The sequence below is a fragment of the Drosophila suzukii genome, chromosome 2R (genome assembly GCF_043229965.1).
Source record: "Drosophila suzukii chromosome 2R, CBGP_Dsuzu_IsoJpt1.0, whole genome shotgun sequence".
Classification (NCBI taxonomy): domain Eukaryota; kingdom Metazoa; phylum Arthropoda; class Insecta; order Diptera; family Drosophilidae; genus Drosophila; species Drosophila suzukii.
In genome coordinates, this window is record NC_092081.1 from 7521992 (window position 1) to 7545096 (window position 23105).

At 35.9% G+C, this 23105-nt stretch overlaps 1 protein-coding gene across 2 annotated transcripts in view; it reads left to right on the plus strand.

Moving 5' to 3' along the window:
• The window catches only part of LOC108009651 (uncharacterized), a 72689-nt gene that overhangs the window by 23351 nt on the left and 26233 nt on the right, over positions 1 to 23105 (plus strand). The gene's annotated exons all lie outside the window — the stretch shown is intronic.

A 23105-nucleotide genomic window follows, 5' to 3' on the forward strand; every position in this document is an offset into this window, starting at 1 on the left:
AGTCAGTGTGACAAGTTGGTAATAAAACGGCCAAGTCAACAGGTAGAACAGAGTGGCAAAAGCAAAATATGGAGAAACAGAAGCAGAAACAAAAAGAAATCCCACCGAAAGGCCGACAGTTGGTCAAAAAGCCAGTCACTCAGTTGGCCATATACATATACTGGTACAATGTACTTTTTGCGGGCCCGAAAGATAAGAGCTCCGGTTCAGTTCAGTTGGGTTGAGTTGAGCGGTCGACTCTTGAGCTCTTTTTATGGAGAGCTCTTTAACTTTTGTTGCTCGACGGCGGGCCTTTATTTTTTGCTGAAACAGCAGCAACAGAATTTGTAACCTCAGAGCGTTGTCTATTTCGTTGCTTATTTTTCGGTTTAATGGTCAGACATACGGCTGTGTTGTTGCCGAAATGCGTGAGCCAGTGAAAAACAGGTTTATTTTTTACCCAAGTCGAGAGAATAACAGAAAACAGAGAAAAAAATACAAAAAAAGAAAACACATACGTAAATAAATAAGTCGCCACTTTTGAGTTGCCAATTGGTTTTGCAGTTTTAGAGTTTGCCCAGTTACCGACCGAAGCTCTATTTTTATATTATTCTTCATACCCCAACTCCCCACCAAAAAAAAGGAAGGAACGAAGTCTTGGAAGTCGACATAAATTATAGGCATTTTATTAAAATTTTCAAATTTGCTGGAATCAAGGTTGACTTTGGAATAAATTAAGAATTCTGGGAAACAAAGTTGTTGGTTGTCTTTAAATTTTTAAGAAAAATCAAATGGGTAGCATCCCAAAATAAACGTTCTGAATAAATTAGAAATTTAATTAGTTAATATAAGGCCTATAGAACCAGTATTATAAAAATAAAGCTTTATAAAGCAGTATAAGTGTGGCTAGTAAGTTTAAGCATAAATTAGTTAAAGCTAATGCATACAGGCCCAATACTATTAGATAACCCCTATAAAAACAATACTATTAAATAATACCTATAAAAATAAACCACTATAAACAATATATATATAGGGTCAATAATATTAAATAATACCTATAAAAATAAAGCATTATCAAGCATTGTAAGTATGGATAACAAGTTTACGCACTAACTAGTTAAAGTTAAAGCCTAAAGGCCCAGTATAATAAAATATTACCAATAAAAATAAACCATTATAAATCAATATATATATATAGGACTATAAATAATATCTATAAAAGTAAACCATTATAAAGCAATACATTTATAGGTCCAATATTATTAGATAATACCTATAAAAATAAACCATTACAAAGCATTCTAAGTACGGCATTCTAAGTACGGCTAAATACTATATCATTCGCAGTTCGAAAAAAGTAGAAGTCGCTCAGGTTTGAAAGCTTGAATCATACTTGAAATACCCCCATATCTCCATGTGATTCTCGGGAATCGTCTTTTTTTTCCAGCTGCTTTTCAAGCTGTTTCTTTTTCTTCGCCTTATATGAGTGTATTTCTCATACACTCACCACACGCTAAATTATTACGATTTAATCTATGCAAATGTATAAATATTCTGCTAGATTATTTATGAGTTTTTCTATTTACCGTAGGTTTTTTTATTTCTCGGTTTTCTGCTTATTTATTATTTTGCTTTTTACGTTTATTGAATTTGAATTTCTAATTATTTTCATTATTGCAAATATATTCCAACATTTGTTTGTCTATCGCCGGCGCAGTGAGTGTGTCCCTTTCGCACCCACTGTGCGCTAATTGTATAATTGCACCGCCTGTTGTTTGCTGTGCCCCTTTTGACCCCCGCGATCGTTAACCCGTGTGGGTGTTTTAATTTATTGCACTTCTGCTGCTGGGTTTTCAATTTTCAGACAACGTCGATTCCGTATTATTTTCTACCGCAGTCCAGAAAGTCCAGCTGATAATGGGAACGTGCGACTTTGGCAATTATGGGGGAAAATGATTATTGTCTCGCTAATCAAATATGTTGTAATATTTTCGAGCTCTCGATTATCACTTGAAGGTCGGTTTACGGAAGAATCGTATAATAAAAGGTACGATTGTAAATTCAACTAGAATAAAATGTCAGCTTTTTTCGTTTTGCATTCCGTTGGAATCAGTGGATTGTGTAACTCGTTCTGAAACCTCTTTAATGGCCTATTGCATAATCATGTTTATTATCCAGCGAGTTCTTATTTGTTTCCTCACCGTCCATCGGTACTAGGCAAGCACAATTATATGAAGTCTGTGAAGTTTTATGCGACTTCGTACGCGGCAACCTGTTCTCCCGTATATCTCATAGCTCATTCAGGTATTTTTCGCCTGCATTCCTCGCCGTGCTTCCTTATTGACCATCGAACTTGGCCAAGTTTGTAGCATAATTTAGGTGGCACAACAATATTAGCTCGCGGCGGAATTTGCATGAGATTTTCAGGCAGCCAGCCAAAGGTTAATAATCTCATTTGGATGTGAAACGTTTGCTTTTTGGTTAAACGAGTCAAAATAACAAAGGATAATAAATGTTATCATGATATGAGGGTCATAATTTTGCTCTTATCGCTAGCCATTACGCGTGTCCTAAAGTAGGGAGGACAAAAATATAATTGTTATCATAGTGGTATTTAGTTAAAAAACATATATCGATACTTTTAAATAGTTGATATGTTCATAACTCTGTTTCTATAAGGTTTCCTAGCGCAGTCTGATTTCTGTTGTGAGTTTTTTTCTATATCTTAATCTTAAATCCGAATATTATAGAAATAAAATTAAAATTTTAAACTCTTTGTTTTCATTTTGTACGTTATAATCCTTCGGAAATATATGGTACCAATTTTCACTTGACGTATGCACATCCCTATCCTCAGGTGTTCCCATCTGGCCAGTCTGGAGATACTGTATCTTATCAATGGGACTGCAGGCCCATTTAGGAGATTGCATTGACCGACCTTGTTTTGCTAACGACTTCAGCCCCCCTTTCTCCACCCATGAAACCTCCTCGGATAGATGTTGGACAAAAGAGTCTGCCAATTGCCTTTCATTTATCATCATATTTCTTGCGTTTACCGCACACATTTCACCATTCGGACGTGTCGTGTTGGCCAGGCCAAAAGCGTAGAGTCAGAGTCTGTTTTTGTTACTGCCACTGTTGCTGTTTCTGTTACTGTTACTGGCATTGGATTGTGACCCACTTTCGAAGCCTGGCCATTCCTCATTTCCCATTTCTCATTTTACATTTCACATTTCGTAGCTGCGGCGCAAATTCAAACAAATGCATTTTTGCGGCAAGCACTTGGCCAAGTTTTTTGTTTTTTTTTTTTTGTTGTGCTTGTGGCCGAAAGTGAATGTGTGTGTATCTTGTGCCTTGTATCTTCTGGTGGCGAAAAGAAAGCCGTTTCCTTGGCTTACTTGGCTTTCACTCGCATCACGTTTTTCCTGCCTAACCAAGCACGCCGAATCGGTCCGGTCAACCCGCTCCCCTTGTTTTTTTTTAGACCCCTTTTATAAGTTTTATTTTTCTTTTTGATCCCCCATCCACACTTTTCGATCTCCTCCTTCAGTTCCAGCTTTATTGCTTCGCCTGGCATTGCACAGATGCTGTAAATATTTTCATAAGCACGCACTTTGTTCCCCGGCCTTATAACACCGCTGCGTTTTGCAGGTCCATAAACATTCTCGGCCCCGATTATAGCCATTGCATTAAAAAAGGGCGCGGCTCGACTTGTAAAGGGGTGCAATTTATTGGATCCGTGCTATGCCCACTTATTCACCAACCAGGAAGTGAGATGCGTGGATGTAGATAATGATTGGGTCATTTATCAAGCTTATTCATTTCAATAAGGAACTATTAAACGATACTTTATAATTAAAAGTCCTTAAAGTGAGTCCAAGAGTTCTATTAATAGAATCATTTTATATAACTAGTCTTAAAATAATTTGACTGACTTTTAGCAGAAGGATATTACGATTTAGGAACCTATTATTCAAATACTTTGATGGGAAATGGAGATACTTATCCTATAAAGCTTAATAAAAGCCTCAATAAGGAAATATTAAACGATACTTTATAATTAAAAGTCCTTAAAGTGAGTCCAAGAATCCTATTAATAGAATCAGTTTATATATGAGATCTTAAAATACTTTGATTGATACTTTCAGCAGAAGGATACAAACATTTAAGAACCTATTATTCAAATACTTTGATGGGAAATAGAGTTACTTATCCTATAAAGCTTAATACCTCACGTTTAAGACTTCCTTGATTATATAGCAAATATGTATTTAGTTTTAAATACTTAAGAACCTTGTTTAAAAATATTAATGAAGCCTCAAGCACAATTATCAAGACCATAAAAACGAAAAGCGTTGAAAACAAAAATCAAGTGATTTCCTTAATTTTTCAGTAAATACACCTTAATATGTTTATTTAAGTTGTACGAAACGCACCAAGTATGGGTGCACTTCGCCTTTGACATTGAAAACCCAGCTGATAAGAAATAAAAACTGATAGCTCAAGAGGAACTGACCGAAACAGACATTGAGCTTGAAGGCGTCAGGGTCATAGATTTATATTTTTTATAATCGTTAACTTTGACTATCAGCCTGCACAGTTTGCCTTAATTAATTTGTCCGATTAGGTTTTATGTTTTATTAATTCACCATCGGTTTATCATAGGCTTGAAATATCATGAAAATTTTCCCATTAATAGGGAATTATTTTCTTGAATCCCACACTTGAATTATTTATTCAATTCTGTGCTGCAACTGGTTTGCAACTCTAATGAACTGTTCAAATCGAATCGAGTCATTTGCATAATGACTACAATCTGTAAAGTATGTATGAAATGCAAAAAATCCTTCAATAAATTTTCCACTCCTCCACTCAGTCAAACGAAATGGGATTATGGCTATTTACGTTATTTATTAGTCATGTACTTTGAATAAATTCAATAATTGCTGGCAAAGCCTTTTAATTCATACACGATATTTGACATATGTGCATACGTTTGTTTGTAATTTTCTCTTAGTTTTTTTTTTATTGTTTTCTATTTTTTCTGTTGCTTTTCCTCTATTTACATTTTGGTTGAAAAATCATTAAATCGAGTATTATTGAAACATTTACAATTGATGGCCACAATTGAACATGCAAATCACGATTACACAAAAAGTTAATTTATTTCGGTCTCGGCGATAAAATATTTAATTGTATTACTTGTGAATTTGTGCGGCGTGAAAGGGGTAAATTCAAAGCGAAACGGCAAATTGAATTAAGGAATATACATATAATGTGTATATAAAGGCAATATTTTATACCAAACAAATAAATCTCTAAAATGAAATAATGCAAATGTGGAATTAAGATGAGAAAAACAAATATCCAATTCAATTATTTAAATAAAGCTTAAAAAAAGTTTAAATTTTTTTAAAGTTTTGCATTTGTTTGCTTTAAACTGCGGGTAATTCCCTTTGGCGTAACTTCAGAACCGCAAACCACACGTCTTTGCGAACTTTAAATCAATTTGCAACTTAGACCTGTTTCAAAGGCCCAAGTCTCGCAGGCAAGCCGACACTCATGGTTATTCAATTGCCTTGCCAAAAGTCAACGTCATACTCAATACCCTCGCCTGCACCTTCCCAACCGCTTCCCAACCGCTTCCCTACACCTTCCAACCCTCCTTGCCTACTCCTTCCTATTCCCTTCCCAACCCCTTCCCATTCCCTTCCCATTCAACTGAAGTCAACAGAAATGCTTCATTAATTGCTGCACACAATGGTGCGGCAGAGGCTGGGCAGCGGAGCAGCAGAGTCAACGAAAGCGTTCCCCGGGCTGCGCTTAATTTGCTGCCTGCTGAGCCGGCGACTTCGACGTCGCCTTGTCGGGAGTTATAAATATGCAATTATGTGCCCGAACCAAACAACATTGTGCTCGACATACCCGAAAGAAGAAACTTTTAGCTGCCTTCCAGCTATCAGCATATTATCCCACTCCGCGCATTTTTTATTGAAAAAAATATCTGGTTTCTAGCCAGGGCATTGTAAGCTTAAATCAAATTTACATATATAAACAAAGGTCCCAAAATAGGTAAATATAAAAGCTAAAACAAGTTTGAAACAAAAAAAAAATTTGTATTTATAATTCTGTATCACTTTTACTGTCTATAAAAATAAGAATAAGAATAAGAATAAGTTTTCAGAAACATGTTTCTCTGATTTGAAGTTTTGAGAACAATACTACTTGGGATTATAATACATAACATTTTTATAAAACTTGTCTTCTAATGTTTTTATTCATTAAGCACTTCCTGACTTTTTCCAGTGTGCTCTTTAGCTTATAGTCCCTTCAGTTCCTGCTGCTTCGAAGCTGAGATCGCGGCCGGCATAAACAAATCTTGTTACACAAAGCTTTTTAAATATTTCATGGATGCGCTCGTAAAGTGCAGCGAATGAAGGGAATAGGGAAGGGGTTGGGAAGGGGTTGGGGAAGGGGTTGGGAAGGAGGTGAGGAGAATGTGGTGTTTGGAGAAAGCCTTCGTAAGGGGGAGGATGAGGAGGAGAAGGAATGCTACTGGCAGTGGGAAAACTTTATTAGGCAAACCATTGGGGCCTGCAGAGTGGGGAAGTTCGGGGGAGTGCAACTAATTAAACAGCTGGCAGCCAGCATCGCCTTCACCGAATCCCCTTGAGCACCCCCTGCTTTCCACGCCCCTGGTTTCCCCCGTTTCCCAGGGAACTTTTTAACGCGCTTATCGTGAAGCTCCCACCCAGTTTAGATCGGTGAGCAGGGGGTTTTTGAATTCTGTTTGCTTAACAAGTTTGCCCATAAAGTTTTTGCCAAACTGCCACATGGCATTCCCACCCCCCTTTTCGACGCCTGTGTCCCTGCCATTCACACACATACGCGCACAACTTTGGTCTTTGTCTGGATGAAATTTTTATTCCAGTTTGCTTCTTTGTTGCACTTTTTGTAACACAATTTTGGTACTGCCATAAATGAGACTTTGACCGCAATAAAAATAAAGATAATATTATCAAGCAGGTAATAATAAAACACTTCAAAGCATGAAACAAAATTGCAAATAATTGGTTACTATGTACAATGTACATTGTACATTCATTAGGGTATTCCCCGTTTCGGTTCCAGCTTATTTATAACCTTTTGCCCCTGGCTGTGACTTCAATGGCCTGCCATAAACTCTTTTTTGCCGCCCTTTCTTTTTCCTTTCCTTTTTTTTTACGAGTTTTCTTGAGGAGAATGCAATGAAGTGAAGCAAACCAGAAAACAAAACGCTTTTTTCTCGGCATTTTCTTTGTATGAGTGTTTTGGACTCTTTTGTTTTGGTCTCTGCACGTGAGCGAGCGCTTTTTATAGCTCCTGACTGTTGTTCAGCATCCCATATTCCGCATTTTCCCCCACAGCTTTCCTCGCTTTCCACATTTTCCCGCGGCTCTGGAGGTTTCTCCTTGGGTGAATGCACTTTATGGGACTTGCGGTGTCCGATAGTGTTGCAGTTGCCTCGCCTTTCGTTGTTGATTTTTTGTTTGGGGAAAGGGGATCCCAGGCTGAACCCGACTACCCCCGAGTACTTTGACTTATGACTGCCTGACTGAAGGAATGAATAAATGCCTGAATGACTGAATTACTGACTGGATGAGCAGGGCGCATGCACGGGGATGTGGACAGCCCGGCTCGTGCTCATTAAACTGCAAATTTGTATGGATACACTCAAAAAAAAGGTCCCAAAAATGCAAAAATCAGATAAAAATGATATAGTACCCATAATAACATATTTTTTTAAGCTTACATGATATATCTCGGTTATTTAGTTAGTTGATATATCTTACATCAAGTGTCTAAGGAAGATAATAAATCATTTTTCCTACATATTTGTTTCTAGAAAGGTTTAATTGCTGACAAGTAAAGATTTACAAATATTTTTTTTATTAGAACTAGAATTTAGGAGGTTTATGGTATTACTTATAAACCAAATATTATGAAACATTGTAAAAAAATCATATCTTTAAGTGCAGATTGTATATTTCTTACATTTTAACAATTCTAAAAATACAATTGAAACTAAGGGTCATATTAAATTAACGAAAGGTTTATAGATTTTCGTGGCATATTCGTTTTCCGAACTGAAAGTTTTCACAGCAAGGGAATGTTTGATAAATATTTTCTCGCAGTGCTTGAGTTACCCTTTTTTGCTCACCTCATTTCCCCCAACTAACCTTCGGTTTTTGTTTGCGCAATAATTCGCGAAATGCAAAACATTTAACGCAATTTTCGCGGTTAGCCGAGGCGATCGTTAAGATGCGCCACACAACAACTGCGCCTCAAATCAGGCGGAACTGTAACGAATTTTGTGCCCGTCCGTAAATGCATTCAAAAATATTCAGGGTGGTTCAGGGTGGTTGGGGGATTTTGGGATCGAGGGTTAAAGTGGGTGGGCGTTGTGGGGTGCGGCACGGATCATAAACAATTCAATGCCTCGAGTGCAACGACGCAATGATGTAGCTGGTGACCCCAACCACTCACTCGACAACCCCACTCACCCCAGAGCCATTACAAAAAATTATTCACAAATCTGTTGACAGTTTCCGAGGCGCAAATATAAATTTCAAGCAGGCAGTCTTTGTGGCGCAGTACACGATAAATAAAAACTTTAAGAGCAGTCAGGTATTAACAATATTTTATACTATAAAAACCTTTAAATTACAAAATATAAAAATGGGTCAATAAAGGATTTATTTTATTATTTTTTTTTGTATTTTTTTGCATTTATAGATAGTTGGTATACCATAGGGGGTGTGATATTGGCTGTCGGCGGGAGGTACTTTTAAGTTGAGCAAGCAGCGTGTCTGGAATTTTCAATGAATAACACGCATACGCCATGGGGTGCGCTGGTCGAAAAATTCTGACCAATGCCTCACCGCATTTATTGCAAAGCCAAAAAAACAAAGACAATCCAAAAAACAAAGACGAGCGTGCTTGCCACCTCCAAAAGAGCAATAAACGTTAAAATTATTAAATAAAAAAATTTGTTGGTAAACAGGAAAGGCATTGTAAAAGAACTTCCGAATTGGATGTACGAGCGAATGGCCTGGAAATTTTCGATTGCCTATTCATGATTTCTTGGTAATTTCTATTTTTATCCGTGATTTGAATTTATTTTCTATGATTTCGTTCATTCATTCATTCATTCACTTCAATGACTGTTAACTGATTTTTGAAGCGGTACAAGAAATTGGGGTGTTTTTTAATTTATGAAAATGTTTGCCAATTTGAGCATTTTAAAAACTGTTAACTGATTTGTGAAGCTGTAAAAATATTTGGTTTGTATTTTAATATAAAAAAAAAACAATTTAAACAAAAAAAAGTATTGGCTTTATACATGCAATTTTCCATACCTTATATGCACTTAACCCCAATTTAACAAACAACTTTGCATACACTCAAAAAAAAAATCACCATAAATATTAGAAAATCGCCCGTGATTTCAAAACGCCATGGAATTAAGAAATATTTTCTTGATTATAGAAAAAATGCCTACAACTTAAGGAATTCGCCATAATTTTTTTTTTTTTTGTAATGAAGAAGAGGAAGAACCGTATTTTTTTCTTAAACTAATGGCGAATTTTTCTTGATTTTTTTTCTTGAAATAATGGTAAATTTTTACTTAAATTTATGAAAGAAATACCCATATTTTAAGAGAAAGTGACTTTTTTTTATACATTTTGATGGTGGTCTAGCTGGTAAAGACGTCCGGTCAATTAACAATCGAACAAAAGTACCTGGTTCGAGCCCACGCCACGGCAAGTGTACCCTTTGTTTATTTATTTTTCTTTTTTTTTTTAATTTATGTAATTTTTATTCTTATAAGTTTCACTTTTCTATTTACCAAATTGTTTAAACGGTTGTTAAAAAGGTTTAGATTAGAATAAACGTTATTTGTATGCGTAAAGCTGGACCAAAAGCACCTTAGCCCTCTTTAGTCATTGTATGACAAGAAGCACGCGTGGCCGAATGGTTAAGACGTCTAGCTATGGTGTGAGCGGTTGCGGGTTCGAGTTCACGCCGGGGTTGTCTGAGGTAAGGATTTTTCCATTTGTTATATTTATTTATATGGTTATAAAAAGTATTTATATAAAATAAATCTTTAATAAATTCAGGTAAATGTAAAAATTTTCAGACTGTAGTATGTAGTATTCCCATGTAATAATTGCCATTAAAATTAGAAACGGTTTTATCCATTTAAAATTCAACATTGGTATACAAAACCAACCAAATTCCTCAAATGTAAGGTGTAAAATGATGTAATCTTACATCATAAATATTTTTTTTCTTATTTTAATAAATTTTTCCTTAATTTTAAGGTTTTTTACCATACATTTAAGAAAAATTGGTCATTATTTCCAGAAATGGCAAACCATAAATTCAAGAAAATTATTTATTTAAAATAAAGGTGAGTCGCCGTTGGATGAAAATCATAGGCGATTTTCTTGATTTAAAGGCGAATTTCTTGATTTAAGGGCGATTTTTTTTTTGGGTGTATATGCAAAGACAACTAAATCTTTATGAAATTACCAAGATGAATCACAAACTAGTTTTCAGGAAATTATAGAAAATAATCATTTAACGCCTTCTTGGGCAGATTTTCATAGTCAATTTGAACCTGATTTGCCCCCTATAGTTTTTAATCCGCACTTGGACACGGAAATTGATAAGAATCCTCTTCTACAAAAGCATAAACCTTGGGCTTTGTCTACTTGCACTTGCTCTTGGGGGGTTGAATGCACTGAAAGTTGCTCAAGATAAGCTTCGAATAATGGTTAATTAGGAGTGGCACCTATAAAAACCTATAGCAACCAGTAAAGTGAAAGGAGAATGGGAGCCCAGGCCTTCAAATGATATATGATGCTGAACAAAGGCTTAAAGGCTGAATGTAAGCGATAGATTTTACACTATGCGGCCAAGTTTGTGTTGATTCATTTAAATAATAACTTTTTACAAGCCTTGTTTCTCTAATTAACAAACAAAGAGACAATCAAGACAGTTCATTACGTTGAATTTTCCCCTCTTGCTTGGTTTTACAACATATGTTTTTCAGCTTTTCACTTGAAAGCCAATGATAATCTTAAAATCAACTTTCCTTTTTCAAGTCGATTAATTCGAGAGTCTTAATTTAATATTTAAAATAAATAAAAATGTCAACGAGCAGCTGTGAATTATAATAAATCTTTGTATTCGTGGGTGAGAGGCTGTCCCTGACTTTGAACTTGAAAGCTGGAATAAATTTATATACTTTTATTTGTATGCCATACTCGTATATAGTTGGGGGCTACAATGCTGTCGATTGTTTTTGATTTCGCCTCTTTTTCGCATGTAATTTAAATTTATTTTACAAGCCAACGCTAATGAAGTCATCGGAGCGAATCGTAGAATTGCGTAAGTCTAGACAAAACTCTGGGGTGGCGGCGATTACTGGGTATTTCGGGGTTACGAGGGAGTGGGAGAAGGCCATCAAACAGCATAGCAAACACGAACATTAAACATATTAGCCGAGTCATTTTCAGATAGTTGGAAAGATTCAATCGCCATGCTATTGAGTATATGCAGATGGCAGAAAACTAACTTGGCTCTATAAATTATTCGATTTTATTTACCATTTTTGAAAGTAAGCATGAGCAGGCCTATATTTTAGGAAACTACCAAAAATGGAGATGAGACCAGATTGTTTTGGGCATAAACAATAATATTAAAAGTTAGGGATCGTTTGGTATTTCGATTTAATGTTCTGTTCAACAGCTTATTAAACTAGTTCGTTTTATTAGCACTTCACATAAGATATTTTTACAAATCAGGAATGAAATCCTGAATGTATATACTCTTGTTCTTAAGAACACCTTATAAAGTGTACAATTAAATTTCGTCATGTATTGTTCTTTCCTTTTGCGTTTTATTTAAAATGACAAGGTGATTTTGTGATCCAAAACAGATAACAGCTCTCTATCTGCAATCGAAACTGATAACCTCAATATATAAATACATTTTTAGGGCGTCACTGTGTACTCCCAACAGTTTTGAGTACGTGTTTTTATCGTTGATTGACTACCAAGTGATTCATGAACTGATTATCTTCGATTGTCCGTCTTTTGTTCTGGATAAAACTGAATGGATGATTCAGTAGTTCTTTGTCTTTCGGTTTAATCGCTTTCGTGATCCAATGAATTTGCAATTGCCATGACTGAAAATTCTTTCGAACCAAGGGCTTAATGCAACGGCCCCACACAATCACCATATCAATTTTGCAACTCATCGGACAATTAATAATTCAGCTCAAGTAGACAATAACTCAATTAGGAACGGAAAATAATTTTTCGAAAAATGTGCAAACTGCAGGGGAATGAATTGCATTGAACGGCCATTGGGGCGTCAATTGCACAATAATTGAGTCGAAACTTGTCGCTGGTGCTGGGCTTTTCAAATTGCATTTGGTTTTCGATTTTTATACGAATGGGTATTTATATGCCTGCCATATCGGGCAATGCAATTCCGATTGCAATTGCAAATATATATTTTTAGTTTGCCGTGCTGCGTAACTTGGTCAAAGCTAAAATGGTTGGCAAATCAGAAAAAAAAAAACGAAAAACAGAAAAATAATAAAACCAGGGTAAGGTTGCGGTTTGAGCAGAGAAGACCTCGAAATCACTTCGCCGGAATGCTACAAATGTTTCGTTTATTTCTGCGCGAATTTTACAATTTCCCATGTTTTTTCGGCGTAATCAAAAGCCAAACAAAGTCTTTCCGCTTTGGCCAGCAGCCAGAAGAGAAATTCTTAAACATTTATTAACGATATGAATGCTTCAATTAATGGTGTGCCCCGGCGGCCACTAAAATTCAGAAACCGAAAATAAACGTAATTTGGTGGATTATTTATGGACAAAAACACACGTCTTAATTATACCAATTTGCGGGAAATTTGAAAATGCCAGGAAATACAGTGTTGAGCAGGAATTATGGCGTAGTGTCATTTAAATAAATTGCGGAACATTCATTTCAATTTTATGAATCATTCAAGACATTTTTTAAAAATGTTAGGTATTTTTAAAGCCAGTTTTTTAATTTCAATAAAATACACAATCCAATGAACATTATACCACACTGAACGCGAATTCTTTAGGTTCGTGCTGTATTTTGACTTTATGTAAGCCCTTTGTAGTGATGTACATATATTACACTTTCTCAATTCAATTGGATCCACTGATCCAATTAAAATTTTTTCACACTGAATGCGAATTCTTTAGGTTCGTGCTGTATTTCGATTTTGTGTAAGCCTTTGTAGTGATGTATTTACGAGTATATTGCATTTTCTCAATTCGATTGGATATGTCATTCATTTACCTTTTTACTAAACTACTACTACTACTTACTAGATTTCTGCAGGTCAACAAAATCTTTATTAGGGTTTTGTGTAAACATTTTTTGTCTCAAACAAAAAAACCAACTTGGGATTTAAAAAAAAGAAGATGGTAGAGCTAAATAAATAATAAATCAATACCAGCTTTCGGTAAACATGATTGAACAAAGCCACAACTAAATTATTAATGCTTTCAGCAAACAATGCTCTATTAATCCGTTCTTAAACTCTCATTCCCATTCAAATTTAATGTCAGCGCTTTCGGTCCACCGCAAATATTGTAAAATGAAAATTATTAACTCGTGCAGCACATGTTGAAGTTTCCGCTTCAGTTGACTTTTCAGTTTATTATTGGTTTTTTTTTCCTTTTGCGACTGACTTTATGCAGTTTTTAATTTTTATGGAAATGTTATGGAACAATATTTTCATTGATGATGCGGAGGAGTGAAAGATGATGACTGACGTTGGGGATTGGGATTGGAAGTGAGCGAATGGAATTCATTTTCAATATTTGCCAACTGAATATGGCGTTTATTTTTCATCGTTTTTGTAAATTGCTGAAAGGGGCACTTATTCATAGTGGATGTATATATATAGTATATATCCCCCGACCAAAAACTCTCGACTATGCCAAACCGAACTACTCAAAAGACCCGTAATCAGTCACAATTTGTGCGGCAGCTTGCACAACTCAGGCGATCAGCTCAAGTGTTTCCATTTGCAACTGGATTGCAATTGCAATTTCAGCTGCAATTGCATCAACATCAATCAGAGTTTGCTGCTTTGACTTGTCACCCACACTCTCCATGGTTATGGACATCTGTAGGTGACTGACGGATTTTCCAAGTATCCATACTATATTATTCCGCCTGCCATCCCATATTTACTTACAATTCCACACTCGTAAGGCGTGTTGTTCCCTTTAAGCTGTTTACTAATTTAAACACATTTGCTCTTTGTTTATTGCAGGTAAGACGAAACGAATTTGTGATGGATGTTGCTTGGACAAATGACAGTTCAAGTTCATGTATCTACTGATTGCCGGTACTTGAGTAAGACTATTCTATCTATAAATAAGCATCTCTCAGATATTGATTATGGTGCGGAGATGCGCTCGTAACCAATTTTCATTGACGTCACGCTCACTTCACGAAATAAACAATCAATTCACGCATTCGCAATAATTTAAGCAGGTTTTAATTCGAAAAAGACGAACCTGAATAGCTAAGGAAAGTTTTGGAAACAGTATTTTGCATTTGGAAAGTAAACTTAGTACTAGAAAGTTTAAATAAAACGTATATTCTTTAATAAACTTTTGTAAATCTTAAATAAAAATGGAATAATACAAAATATAATATTTTAATAACATAAAATACTATCTTTTTAAGTTATCATCAAGTATTGGGTTGGCAAGAAAGTCATGTCGTTTTTTTTCAATATTTTCAAAGATGATTTATTTATATCAGGACTTATAATTAATCAATTATGTATTGGCCGTTTTGTTCGACCACTAATGACCATCTCTCGGGCAGCTGCATAATTCCGCGCTCGAAGAACTTTTGGTCTTTTCCAGCAAAGAATCGAGACAAGTGGTTTTCGACAGCCTCATCTGAATCAAAGTTTTTACCATTCAAAGAGTTTTGAAGAGAGCGAAACAAATGGTAATCTGAAGGTGCTAAGTCCGGACTATAAGGTGGATGTGGTAGCACTTCCCAATTCAGCTCCGTTAATTTTTGCCGAGTGACCAAAGATGTGTGGGGCCTAGCGTTGTCATGGTGAAAGACTATACCCTTGCGATTAGCTAGTGCCGGCTCCTTTTCTTTAATTTTTTCCGCCAAATTGGATAGCTGGCGACAGTACACATCTGAATTGATGGTTTCATTCCGTCCCAGCAGCTCAAAGTGCACTACACCCTTCCAATTCCACCAAACAGACAGCATAACTTTCCTCTGATGGATATCGGCCTTTGATGTGGCTTGGGCTGGCTCATCTTTCTTGCTCCATGATCTCTTTCGTTGGACATTATTGTAAACAACCCACTTTTCGTCGCCAGTAATGATCCGCTTCAAAAAAGGATCGTTTTTAATCCGTTGCAGCAGAGAATAGCAGATGTTGATACGCTTAGTTAGGTGAATTTCCTTTAAGTTATGCGGAACCCAAACATCGAGCTTGCTTACGTAGCCAAGTTTCTTCAAATGGTTTTCAACCGTTGAATGCGACACACTGAGCTTCTCTGACATCTCCCGCGTTGAATAGCGCCGGTTTTCATCCAGCAAAGCCTGAATTTGTTCGTCAAAAACGGCCGATGGTCGACCAGAACGTGGGGCGTCTTTAACTCCAAAATCTCCAAGCCTGAATTTGGCAAACCAGCGCTGACATTGGCGATCACTCATGGCATCTTTACCATACACTTCGCACAATTTTTCGCGAGCTTCGACCGCTTTTTTTCCTTTTCGGAAGTAAAAAAGCAAAATATGCCGAAAATGCTCACTTTGGTCCTCCATGTTTAATTTGCTATAGCTTCCACAAATGTTATCGAATAATTACCAAATTTTCGTCGATAGTACCTAAGACAATAAGCTTTAAAACGATACTAAAAAGTGTGACCCTGGTGCTCGATTAGTCGTAAATAAATTAGATTAAAAACGATTACTAAAAAAAACGACATGACTTTCTTGCCCACCCAATAGTTTAGATAATATTTTTGGAAAAGTATAATGGAGTTCGAAAAAAATAGGAATACTCAAACAGTTTAAGTATGTATATTGATTTCATTAAAAAATTTCTAAATCCTAAAAAACACCATGGAACTAGTACATGAAATGGAGTTTTTATTTTAATCAATTTTTTTGTTTTATATTTTAATTTACAATAAATTGTTCTCTGTTGTTTCTTCATCTTTCCAAGTTGACATGTAGAGAATTTACTTTCGCGTCATATTTCTAATCCCTATTAAATCAAGGGGCTCGGCACAATAATTTGCAAAAGTCAACTGATGTTTTAATGACCTGCTCAAGTGCAAGTAATGCAAATTGCCAGCGATATCCGCTGAAAATTTTCCACATGAAAAAGTTGAAATTGATTTACGACTTGCCATTTCCCACGAACATTTTGAGCATTGATTTGCGTGGGGCCATTCATCAGATTAACTTAGCCAAACTGAGTTAAACAATGGCTTGATTGCAAGGTTAATTCAAAGGGAAACAATGCCAAAAGGGTTTGTCATGGACATTTTGGTTAATATTCGTACTACTTCAACTATACATAAGCAGTAAATCAATGTTAGGCAAGAACAAAGCCGGGTAATTTTCAAGTTGCATAAGTATTTTCCAGGTATTTGGGTGGAAATGTTTCAATTTGCCTAAAATCTGTTTGGCCAACTAACCAACCAAAACAAACAACAACACATCCGACCGCGAAATGATGAATACAGTGCGTTTCATTAGTTTAGGACTAGTAAAAATGGGAAATTATATTATTTTAAAAGTCTTGGACTTATAACTTAACCTTCATGTACATTGTATAAGCCTTACGTGTTTCAAAATTCTGAAAGTATGGAATTATAAAATATCTATAATTTGAAAAAGTTACAAACCATCATTTTATAAAATTCTTATTTATTTGAAAAAGTTTTCAAACATATATTTTCTTATAGGAATTAATAAGTCTTAAAATAAGTTCTAATGATATCAAATAAGTTTTTCAAAGTAAGTTCCTAAAGTTGTGTAAGTTTTGTTATTACAAAAATATTATTGACAGTGCTGATTCCAAAAACGAAAAAATATATAAATCTGTCAGAACCCTAAATTTTTGGACTTTCAAAGTATTGGTATATGTTCTGTAAGAAGGGGATGTTAAAAATATTTTGTGATAGTATGGCTTAAATTTAGAATCGCATCTCCTAAAGGAGTCCGAAATATCCTTTATCCTAGGTTGATGAAGAGCTGTAAGTTGTGGTCAGGAGTCAGGTGCATGTGTGTTTGTATTGGAATTTGTGTGTGTGAGTCCTGCCACAAGGACGAAGAAGAAGAAGAGAATGCTAACCGCACATGTGACAAAAATACATAGATACTTCATCATACCTTACACACACATACACAAACAGGAATGCCAAATATGTGTTTTGCGACTTTGAACAGCAGGTCCTTGCCTTCCTTTTGTGTATGTGTGTGTGCTGTCAATATTTTATAAAGCCATGTGCCAAATTATGGTATCTGCGAATATCCCGAAGCTATAGCCAAATACTTCATATATGTACACCCCCACCACATTTATTTACTTTTGGCATTTGTTTGATTATCCCAACGACAGCCCGTCATTCTAGGAATTCATTGGGTTTTTTGAGATAAAAGAACATTTATGCACTTAATTGAATGCCATGTAATTTAATTGAATCTATGGGAAAATTAAGTGCTTTAATTAATTTGCCTCTGACTTATAATTCATACCGAACACCGAACATTGCTCATACGCCCCGTTGTGTGAGTTTTTCATTCGAGAGTTTTAATTGCACATTTTTCAATTATAAACTATGCAAAAAGGGTGCAATCGGGGGGCGTAGGGGAGGTTGTAGATTTGTTTATACGATTGCATTGTTTAATTGAATTTACTGTAACAAATGAGAGGCCAAAGGCAGCGGCGAAAAATCAAACCAAACAACAGCATCAAAAGTTCACAAGTGCAATTAATTTCGAGCTCTGTGTGTTTTCATTCTGCTACGCTTTTTAAATTTCGCCATTTCGCGATTCGCACAGCTCGATTTCAGCTTTTTGCTCTCAGCCTTTATTCTCAATTAATTTGGCCCGGCCATAAATCAGCAGAAAACGGTGACAATTTAAATGATATTTCTTTTTTTTTTCGTTTGTACCAGTATTTATTTACTTGAAGAGAGAAAAAATGTGAAGTGCTGGCAAAAGTAAACTGTAAACATTGTGAAAACGTGTGGGAATGTTGTTTGAAAATATCTAAAAGTGACAAATAAATTGTATAATCTTCTTACCCATATTTCTTGTAAATATTTTATTTGAAAATTTCACAATTGTAATTGCTTTTTGAATATTTTTTTCTTTTTGCTGAGACAGTTTAAATCTTTGTGGCTTTAACTTTTGGCCCTACACTTAAAAATGACTCAATGCTACTTGATTCAAAAAGTTGGAAAAAAGAGCTCTTTAAGTTGCCAGTGGCAACTTTTCTCGTTCATTTTCCTCTGGCAAAAGTTTGTTTTTGTTAGAATAGTTTCGCTTCCGCTTGTGTCTATCATTCAGCTGCTGTTGTTTCATCTGTCTGCTCCTTTGCATTACATATTCCTTGGCTGCCGGAGGAGCCAGGATCCGCACTTCCTTCCCAACTCTCAACTCTCAACTCGACCCCCTTTTTGTCATTTTACCATTTTGCCATTCTGCCATTTTATGGCAGTTTCGAACAGGAAATGTTAAGCACGGAAATCATGCGCGCTCGACTATGACAACGACATCGAAATGCTTTTTCTTCAGCTTTTCAACTGTTCAACTCTTCTGCCTTTGTGCATTTCCCTGTTATCTGCCTGGTTTTGTCCCGTCATGCTGGCAGCTTTAAAAACACATATCGGAAAAGTCTGCAATTGTTTAAGCCATGTTGAGTTGCTAAATTATTAACATTCTGCTTACATTTCATTGGTGCTCAACTTGTCGGGAAGCATACTTTTTAGAATTTTCATATCGCCCCATGACAGTTTCCGCTTTTTGATTTTTGCTTTTTTGCTTTCTGCTTTGTGGAATTTCATAAAAGATGGCAGATATGTCTGCTTTCAGCTCGTCATGATGAAAAGTTGATATCTTTCTACACAGATAAGTGTTTCGTCGCAGTAAGCATTTTATTAATATTAAAGTTCCTATTATTTTCAATTACTATCACTTCTCAAGTTTTCAGCGCTCGTTTTCACCAAGATTTATGTACCAGACTTTATTTTTAATAAATGTCATGAAATTGTATCATATCTTAGTGACGAACTCGTCATTATATGATATTATATCATATCAAAAATCTCAAGAACATTTTAAAGGTTTTTTGAAATAGGGAAAACGAAATCATATTATCATCACATACTTTCATATCATATCATAATGACGAATTCGTCATATATTGATATTATACCATATCAAAAATCTTAAGAACATTTTAAAGGGTTAACAATTTTTTGCTTCCTTTAGAATAAGAAATATACAAATATATTTATATTTCTTACAAATCTTTAATGTAGGTTGCTATTCCCTTTAAAAAAAATGTTATTTATCTTAACCAACTACTTCAATAATTTCCACAACCGTTAAATCCTTTCATATAAGCAAATATTATTTGCCTTCCACTCAGTTTACGATTTTCGGATAAATGGGAAAATTGCATACTTCTCAACGCCTTGCAAGTATATTGAGTTATTTAAAAATAAGCAAATAAAATCTGCTTTCTATTCAGGCTGTCAGGAAGCATAATTTTCAGAGCTTCCACAGCCACCGCATGGCAGTTCTTTCATCGAGTCTCCAGAACTTGTGCTATTGGCACTTTAATGGATCCACATGAAAGGAAGTGAGTGGGTGGGATGATGGGGCATCTGAAAAGGGGAGGGGGGAGCAGCTGTTGCAAGGAAGTGCGGTTGCAAGATGTTGCTTTTGTGTTGTTTGTGGCTTTTCCCAGCGACATGAAAATGGCGTCAGCTGCAATAGAGCAAGTTCCTCGAGAGAAGAGCCCCCCCCCAAGCTAAGGCTAAATAATCAGAATTGAGATTTTGTGAAACGAATGCTGATTGCCAGAGCCTTAATAGGCCTTGCGTGAGCCTTTAATTTGTGCAATTTCCACGAAACTTGGCCTTAAAGCCCGTCATTAGCGGCAGCTTGGGTGTTAACTTCAAAAGTTTTGTTTTGAGGGAAAACGGGGCGTATACTTAATGCACTTGCAGCACTCCACAGATCTCCTCCACCCACACACTTGTCTTTTATGTTGTTTATTTAATATAACACCATCTCCGCCTCTGTCTTGTCTAGACTTTCGAGTGCCTCTCATTCAACCGCCCACATCACCCCCCCCCCCCCCCACTTAAATGGGCGTGGCTTTTGAGGATTCGCGTGGTATCTCCTGAATGTACCATGTAAAATCTCATTTTCGAGGCTCAATTCCAGCGGGGTAGTGCCGCTCAAATTGCAACTCGACCCGCTGCAATTCTTTTCAGGTGCCAGGTGAGACTGACTGCCTTATGTCACGTACTTGATTGCGATTCTATTGCCCCGACATTGATTATTGATGCACTGGCCCTTAACTTTGACTCCTGGCTGGGCTTTTGCCAAGAGTTGCCAGGGTTTTTGCTGCTCTTAAAAGCAACTCTCGGCAAGCAGCTACTGGGGTGAATTAAATTTGATTTTGTAAAGCAAATAAAAGTGCATCTGATGTGGGACAGCTGTGCAGCATTGATATATTTAGGGAATACTCAGAAAATTCTTAGTATCTCTGATTTTCCTTTTATACATCATTTTGAGTGGGTTCAAAAATAAAGTGTAACATTGATGTATTTAGGGAATATAGAGATATTTCTTGGAACTTATACTCGTATCTTCTCATTTTCTTGATTTTGTAAAGCAAATCAAGTGTTTATAATGGGGGACAGCTGTGTAACATTGATATATATTAAGGAAAACTTCGTAGAGAAACTTCTTAGTATCTTATGATTTTCTTTTTATACATTATTTTGGGTAAAAATATTGGAACTTCTTAGTATCTTATACTCGTGTCTTCTCATTTCAAAAGTGATTGGAACTTAATTTTGTAAAGCAAATAAAGTGTGTAGAATGGGGAACAGCTGTGTAACATTGATATATTTAGGGAAACTTCGTAGAGTAACCTCTTAGTATCTTCTGATGTTCCTTTTATACATAATTTGGAGTGGGTTCAACAATAAAGTTTAACATTGATATACCTAGGGAATGTAGTGAAGCTTTCTAGTATCTTATATCGTCTGATTTTAGTTGTACATATAACTTTGAGTGGGTTCAAAAAGAAAGTGATTGGAACTTGATTTTTTAAAGGAAATATAAGTGCATCTAAAAGGGGACATCTGTGTAACAATAATATACTCAGAGAATACATAAAAATCTCTTAGTATCTAACATATGTAACATTAATATACTCAGAGAATTGATAGAAACTTCTTAGTATCTTCTATATTCTGATTTTCCTTTAATATATTATTTTGAGTGGGTTCAAGTATAAAGTGATTTTATTAAAATTAAATTGTAAACTAAACATTATTTTGTAAAGCTTATAAATATGCATTTAATGACGAAACATTGAAAATCTTGGGAATGTGTAGGAACATTTTTAGAATAGTCTGTTTAAGGCACCATTTAGTAGCATTTATAATTGTTTGAAAATGTATTGTATCAGGTCAGTACTTAGAATACATTTTTACCTCAAAATCCAATGCTTAATTATCCCATTCATATTTAATCCAGTTGAAAGAAAGGCTTCAATGATTTTGCCACTAAACTGTTATTTAGAGTAAACCCTTTGTGACCTTTATGAACAAGTCAAGCGCCTAATGAAATTTCCATTTTGATGTTAGATTAAGCTTAAGTGTCGCACTATAAGGCCTTTGTTGAACAGCCAACCGACCACGAAGTCATTCCGTATTGTTAAAGTCTTAAATTGGATTTGGAAGCCTGAAATGGCTGCAGGCCGGGCTTAAAGCTTGACTTGCCAGCGACTTAATTGAGATGCCACCTTATGGCGCACAAACTGATTAATTTGTCACTTGTGTGTGAGTCCTTCGGCTTGGCTTCCAGGAAGCCAGCAGGAAAATCCTTGAATACAGAGCAGGAGCAGGACTCTTAAGCTGCTTATGCGGTGTGGCTGTGTGTTAATCCTTTGGCTGCAGTTGCCTCCAACCCGCTGGACATGAGATATTGTACCTCTTTTCTCGTTCCCAGTAAATCCGTTAAACGAAGCTAATTAGATGGGGAACGGGGTGTTACTAGTGCTATAACTTCTTATATATATGACAAATATCACACATACGCTCCGTTGGTCGCCAGCACTTGATAAATCTTTCTCAAGCTGTTTGTGCTTGCCTTTTGACGTCAGCAAATGCGTGTTATTTTCTCTTTTTTTTTTTTTTTTTTACTTTTAGCTGTGATTACACAACTTTCTACTGTCATGGGCCAAGAACGTATCATCGTTGAAACTTGATAAATGAATCGACAACTTGTGTCCCTGACTTTTCTTGGCTTCCTTGGCGGTAATCGATGGCAAACCTGTCAGTCAACTGGTAGTTATGTCATGACCAGACTGCAATTACAATTAACTGAATTTCCCTCTAAGTGTGTGGGTGTGGATTCTACAGCAAACAACAAAGCATAGCACAATTTTCAGGGCAACCTGTGTGTCTTCATATAGTTCATAAGCATATATATATATATTATATATGTGCACTTGCATGTGTGACCACTTGGCCAGGTTTAACCCCGAACTAAGTGAACTTATGCCTCGGGTTTTGTTGGAGGGTCGCGAGTCTAATTAGCCGGTTACACACACACGCGCACGAGAGACAGCCAATTAAAATTCCCTTTTAGCCAACCAACAATGATGGCCAAAAGGTTGTTAACTTAAATTAGGTAGTCGGTCTAACAACAATTAATTGGGGCTTTGAAGCGGACTAATTTGTAATTTTGGTTAGTGAAAAAAAAGCGATGAA